This window comes from Capsicum annuum, unplaced genomic scaffold (genome assembly GCF_002878395.1).
Source record: "Capsicum annuum cultivar UCD-10X-F1 unplaced genomic scaffold, UCD10Xv1.1 ctg3225, whole genome shotgun sequence".
Classification (NCBI taxonomy): Eukaryota; Viridiplantae; Streptophyta; class Magnoliopsida; order Solanales; family Solanaceae; genus Capsicum; species Capsicum annuum.
The window spans coordinates 9,054-16,152 of NW_025838946.1; positions in this window are offsets into that span (position 1 = coordinate 9,054).

Here is a 7,099-nt window from a genome sequence, read left to right on the forward strand (position 1 = left end):
CTATGAGTTGGCTAGGCATACGACTGCTATCTTAGATATAGAGTATGAGAGGGTTTGCTATTTTATGTGAGGATTTAGACTTCTTATTGGTATGGCTACTCAGAGTTTGGTGGCTGTTAGTAGGACCTTTATCGAGGTTTCTGATCATGCTAGGGTGATAAAGGACATGTGGTGTGAGGGTCGTGATAAGAGATCTAAGTATTAGGAGGATTTGGTTGGAGCCGTAGAAGTTCAAGGTTTTGAGGTCATATTTCTTATGCTGGACATCCTCCATTCTAGATATTTTATTCATCCTGGAAAGGCTTAAATGTATAGAAATTTATAGCAATTATACTGGTGGGATGGTATGAAGAGAGATATGGAAGACTTTATAGCCCGTTGCTTGTGTTGTTAGCAGGTTAAAATTGAGTATTAGCATCCCTATGGATTGGATCAGAGATTGCCCATTCCCGGGTGGAAATGGGAAAGGATCACCATGGACTTCATTAGTTGTTTGCCTTGTACTTCCCATGGTCATGATGGTATCTAGGTTATTGTGGATCATTTGACCCAGTCTACATATTTCATTCCTATTTAGATACCTTCAGTGCCGAGAGATTAGCCCAGATTTATTTTTGGAGATAGTTCATTTGCATGGGGTTCCTGTATCTATCATATTAGATCCTGGATCTTTGTTTACTTTGCGTTTTGGAGAGTATTTAAGGAGGAGTTAGGACTAGAGTGGATTTGAATACAATCTTTCATCTGCAGATAGATGATCAGTCCGAGCAAACTATTTAGGTGCTTGAGGATATGCTCTAAGATTGTGTTGTAGACTTTGGAGGTCAGTGGGATTAGTACTTAGCTTTGATAGAGTTTGCCTACAACAATAGGCTCCTTAAAAGGTGATGTATGGTAGGATGTGTCATTCTCCTATATGATGGTTTGAGTCATCTGGGATTAGACCTTATGGTACAGATTTGCTTCAGGACTCATTGGACAGAGTCAAGGTGACTCAAGATAGGTTGAGAGCAATCCAGAGTAGGCAGAAGGCCTATACTAACCATAGACTACGTGCCCTGAGATTTGATGTGGGTGATCATATGTTCCTTTAAGTTTTACCTATGAGAGGTGTGATGAGGTTTTGAAGGAAGGGTAAGCTTAGCCTTTGCTATATTTGTCCTTTTAAGATTCTTCATGTAGTTGGCGAGGTGGACAATGAGTTGGATCTACCTCTTGACTTTTCTACTATCCATTCGATTTTCCATATCTCTATGTTGCGAAATTATATGCCGGATCCTTCTCATATAGATGGGACTTGATCTGGTTGTACGATCAGTTGACCTTTGTGAAGGAGCCAATGCATTTTTTTGCTAGAGATGTGAGGGAACTGCGTATTACTGAGATTCCGGTAGTCAAGGTTCAATAGAGGCATGACCCAGTAGAGAAAACTTCTTGGGAGAACGAGAGTGAGATACTGGCCCAGTATCATCACTTGTTCAATACTTCAGGTACTTTCTTCTCATTAACTTTAGGGGACAAAAGTTCTTTTGTAGTGGATGTTGTAATGAAACTTCAAGTCATTTTCCGATAGAGCTTCTCCATAGGTGTCCTAAGTCATTAATAACTTGGGCAGAGCAATAGTTTTGTTACTTGAAGGTTTGTTTGGATTTTATAACTCCTTTCTCAATTTGAAGTCTTCGTTGGTCCTAATTTACCACTAAGAGAAATCATTAGTAAAACAACCTCATATGCAAAATCCAACTTTGCCAGCGCATCGAGAATATCAAAAAATATAGGGTTTAATTTCTTATTTGCTCAAATCAGACCCCGAATGCATCCCAAAGCATTGGTCGAAGCTCAGAACTAAGTTCCAAGCTTCAGCCATGCATAGCATGCACTGAGGTGTCGCGACCATGGTGAAGGAGGTGCGACCGTAAGGCCACAACCGCGGTGACACGGGGGCCATGACAACTCCATCAGAGGGTTGGGTGGTCCATATTTAAGTGCTATCTTGCATGAATTTTTGCCATTCCGTGCCTCCCTCTTAACGTAGAAACCCTAATATAGTGTAAAACCTTCTAAATACATGTTGTTGGTTGAATTGTAGCTTAAACAACTTTTGTGGTAGATTCTTTCTATAATCTAAGGTAAGAATTCCTTTAATTTGATATCGATTTCATAGTTTTTTGAATCAAACCCCCTACACCATTGAGGGTCAATTGGAGCACCAAATTGAGTAATTGACTCAAATTACTTGAGGGTTTAAACTCCCTAAAGATAGTAGGCTATGGGTTGGTCTTGGAAAGTCCTATACCAGGGTGAAATCCAATTCGAATTTTGGTGTCCATTTGAAACCCATGGTACAATGGTGCTATAATGGATATTGTCATTCTTGTTGTAATTCTTAGATTCTATTGTTGATAGCATTGCTTGTGGAAGAGAAATCTTCACCAAAAGGAAAGGAAAAGCTCATTTGTTCGCGAGTTGCTTAGATTCAAGGTAGGTTAAGCTTACACGTAGACTAGATTGAGCTTCTTTGTAATGTAATTATCGATATTTTTGGCAGGGAATTTAGATGATAGTTTATTGTTTGGTGAGCTTGGGATTTATTAAATGTTATAGGCTATTACTTTGTAAGGTGTGATATTTGACTCTTATTCGAGGTTCTTGGTTAGCTTAATTGTGATCTCATAACTAATGTGAGAACACTATAGTTGTTCTAAGTAGACATTAATTGTATGCTTCTCTATCCCTAGGCGTGTATTGACCTATATAATGACTATATTGAAGATGAGCTTATGCTAGATTGACTTAGGAAGGATTCTTGAAGAAACTTTCACTATAGAACTAGAAAGGATTAATAAACCCTATGGTGAGGTATAAATGACCTAGCTTAATTTTGGATAGAAGCTAGACTTATGTTAGTAAGCTTGGCATTCTCAGGATTTAGAAGTGGGACTTGACCCACCTTAATCTGAACTAAGTAAATGCTTAGTGACCTAGATACATGGTGATTGTCTAAACTATGTGTACATAGGAGTTGTGTTGGTTGAACTCTATTATTAGATTATTTTGTGATCGTGACTTAAATAACCTTGTTAGATAATTATTGTACCTGTCTTGTAAATAATCATGCTTTTCTTTTGGCTCATATTATGTGTAAAGCTTATTAGTAAGGTGAAATAGCAAGTGTTAACCTATATCATTACTTTCTTATATTGTGAAACTTTATGTATGTTTATTGTTTCGGCTATGCATATGAATATATGTTGTTGTATTTGGAGACTTGTGATATTATGATGATGCCTAGTGAATTCGGAGGAATATATTTATATTATGATGATGCTCGTTGAATTCAAAGGAATATGTTGGTATTATGATGATGCCGGGTGAATTCAAAGGAATATGTTTAATTTATGATGATGCCAAGTAAATTTGGAGGAATATGTTGATAATATGATGTTGTCCGGTGAATCTAGAGGAATATGTGATATTATGATAATGCCTGGAGAATCCATAGGAATATGTGATATTATGATGATGCTCGGTAAATTCGAAGGAATATGTTAATATTGTGATGATGCCCGATGAATTTAGAAGAGGTAAGAAATTATGATGTCATATGGGGCAAATTTACTTATTTGCATTGATATTTGTATGGTTAGGCCATGTGGGGCCAACCACCTATGTTCTTGAGATATGAAGTCTATCTTGGTATATTGCTATTCACTTCTTTCTCAAAATCACTAAATAAGAGGTGTGATCCTTATTGATGCTAAATTAGCAACTAGAGAAAATCTATGCCTAATATTGAGTTAAGACTTTGTTGTATGAATAAACTTGTGTAAAATGAAAGGCTAACCTAATAGATATCCTTGACTTGGATAAGAGGTTATACTATGACATCTTGCCTATTAAGGTGGCTTATGTGATAACTAGTTACTTCTAAAATAAATAACTAATATTTGGAGGATAAAAACCTAGTAAACTAGTTAGTGGACTTTACTTGATTAAAATATGGAAATTAGTCCTTAAGGGTGTGACATGCTTAGTGATGATAGACCTAGTATTGCATGATGGTTAGTTAAATTATCTTCTAATATGTGAGGTTGAGATGGCTTAATTGATAACTCATGCCATGAAGATGCTAGCTAAAGAATGACCATGTGATAGTTGAATAACCTATAATATGGGTGACTTATAGTTTTCCCCAATTTGATGGCTAGTAATGATAAAACGTGTAATCTATTGATTAATGGAAGGATAAGGATAACTAGTATCGACTTCACGCAGTGTTTATCAATGCATTATAGAATTAATGACTGCGTGCCTATGCTATGAAAATATTGCGTTCTTGATGTTAAATTGAGGTATCGGTATTGGGAAATGGATTTTGGTAATGATCCATTGTGGTGTTAAGCTACCCGTGGTTTCGGTCAATTAAAGGAAAAGTTGTTCTTTGTTGTATTATTGGTTGTATTCTTTTGGTGTACTCTCTGGTGGTATAGAACACCGTGATGAGTTCTTGTTTGATATTTTTTTTTGTACTCTCCATTGGTATGGAATGCCATGAATAGTTTTTTGTTATGCTTTCTTTCGTGTACTTCCCGATGGTATAGGACATCGTGGTAAGTTCTTGTGTTTATGTTCTAAAGATGGGTAATGATGATTATGGCAAGTAGATGCTTTACTATAGTGTATATGGATTTACACTTTCAAAATGATACTTAGTTGTTAAGGCAATTATGGATTATATTGATATAGTATGTTGTGTTATTTCTTTAGTAGTATAGATGTTGTTACAATGATATTAAAGTAGATTCAGGTTCGATCCTATCCCTTAACATTAAGATTATTGTCTTACTTTATATCGTCTTTGCATTATATTTGAGCTCAGTCGGCTGATGATGCCTACTAAGTGCACATGTTTTGGTACTCAAACTACAGTTCTGTACCTTTTTGGTACAGACCTAGGTTCTAGAAGACCTTGTTAAGCTAGTTCGTGCGAGTTGACTATTCAGAGGCAGGGTGAGCTATTAGAGATCGAGTACCCTCTTGGAGACAGGGCGAGTTGACTATCCTTATCTGTATTTTTCTTTCAACACAAATGTATGAGATTATTTAAGACCTTTTAGATTTTGAGATTGTAAATTTCTCTTGTCAAATTTTGAAGCTCTTGTATTAATATTATCAGGTCATACGATTTGTGTTTGAATATCGGTTGTCCTTAGTTGTGAAATTTTATTTTTATATATTGTGGTCACATATAGGGTCCATATTGGATGTTCTTACAAAGGTAACCCATTGAAATAGCTCTAGGTTACGGTATCATCTTATCTACCGGTGGGATATGGTAGGTTCCATCATGACTCAGAAGTCGGGTTGTGACAGACACCATTCTTAAGGGCATAGGGTCGTTTGTGTTTCTATTTCTACCATGAGTGTTTTATGAGCTAAATGGGTGATATGTGAAGAATTTGTGATGATGTTGAGTTCAAAGAATTGACCATTGTGAGGAAAGAACCCCATGAACTATAATAATAAAGTTGCCTTGAATCCACTTAAGTTTTTCTTTAATTGTTTAGGAAGAGGCAAAAGTTCAAAAATACTTTCAAAATATCATTAGCAAGAAATGGAATGATTTTTAGAAAAACAAAAAGTATAGTTTTATTTTTGAAAAAGACCGAGGATGTTTTTGAACTTCTTTTGAGTGAGACCACTGAATTCAATTTTTGGGTCTCTCTTTATAAGAATGAATCTTTGACTCAGTGTAACTTATGAATCTTAAATTGCTAAAATTTTTCTAGAGGCTAAATTTTCTCTCTATGAGTTCGATGCCATGTGTGGTGAGATTTTTGAATGTTTCTTGTACATATGTGTAGTCTAGAACTTGTCCCAATCGTATTCAAAGTAAAATTCTAGGTAAACTTGGTTTGGAGGATGACCCGAGACCATTTTTGATAATACGAGCCAAATGGCCACCTTAGATTTGATGACATCTTTGAAAGACCACATAAAAGGACTCAAGACTTGGTCACCATGAGGGCTTAGTAACACGAATGGAGGACCCATTTTGAGCATATCAAAAAGCAAGGTTGTGTGTAAGATTGCATGGGGACTTACCTTGATGACTATTCAAGAGCTCCAAAGGAATATATAAGTCGAAGTGTGAAGAGGAGCCTCAACACTACAAGGCCGTCCCTTCCATTGAAGTCCAAACACTCCATGGCCACCCTTCATTTTGGGCATTTTGGATATTGCACATGTTGTAGTGTGCATACCATGGCCGCCACTTTTATTAAGGTCACCTTGGCCATTTTGCCTTTCTATTTTGTATTAGGCTATAAATAGGATATTATTTGTTCATTTTCTTAGTTTAGTCTTGATGAAGAACTAAAAGAAAAATTTGAAACATTTTCTCTCTTGTGAGAGTATAACCCGAAACATGGGTTTGTAAGTGTGGATTCACTTGTGTTGTAATTTAACATAGAAATGTTTGTGCTTGAGGAGATTGATGTCCCTATTGTGTCTACGTAAGATTCTAGTGATATTTATGTAAGTATTAGGAGTCTTGGTATTTGATACATTTTATGGTTCTTAGTTCTTGTATACTCCTTTGTCAAACTATCTATTTTCTCTTTATTACAGTATTTGATGTTTTTTTCTTGTTATTTTGTTGTAATTTTTTTTGTAGCTTGTATTCTTCTGTTATTTTGTATGTTTGTTGGCTGCCCCGTATCATTTGGTATCAGGGTAAGGATTGATTTTGTTAAAAAAAAATCAATCTTGGGCTTGTTAGTTGAAAATTACAAAAAAAAGTATTGAAAAACTGAAAAATCTCAAAAAAAGAAATCCATCCTTTTTTGGTGTCTTGGCCAAAATTTGTACCTTAGATTTAGGATATTCTTATGTGTTTTGGTTATTTCTAGTGTCAGGCCCTTCTTGACTAACGCTAAAAGAGTTTAAATCTATGTTTTGAGCCATTTTTGAGTTGTTCTTGGAATTTGAAAGTTGTTATGTTATGGGTCCAAACTTGTCCGTATATTTTTGTTATGGTGTTGTTGTTTATTTTTGTTGTTGAAGATTGGAGGCTTTCACATGTGTTGTTGATGTTTAG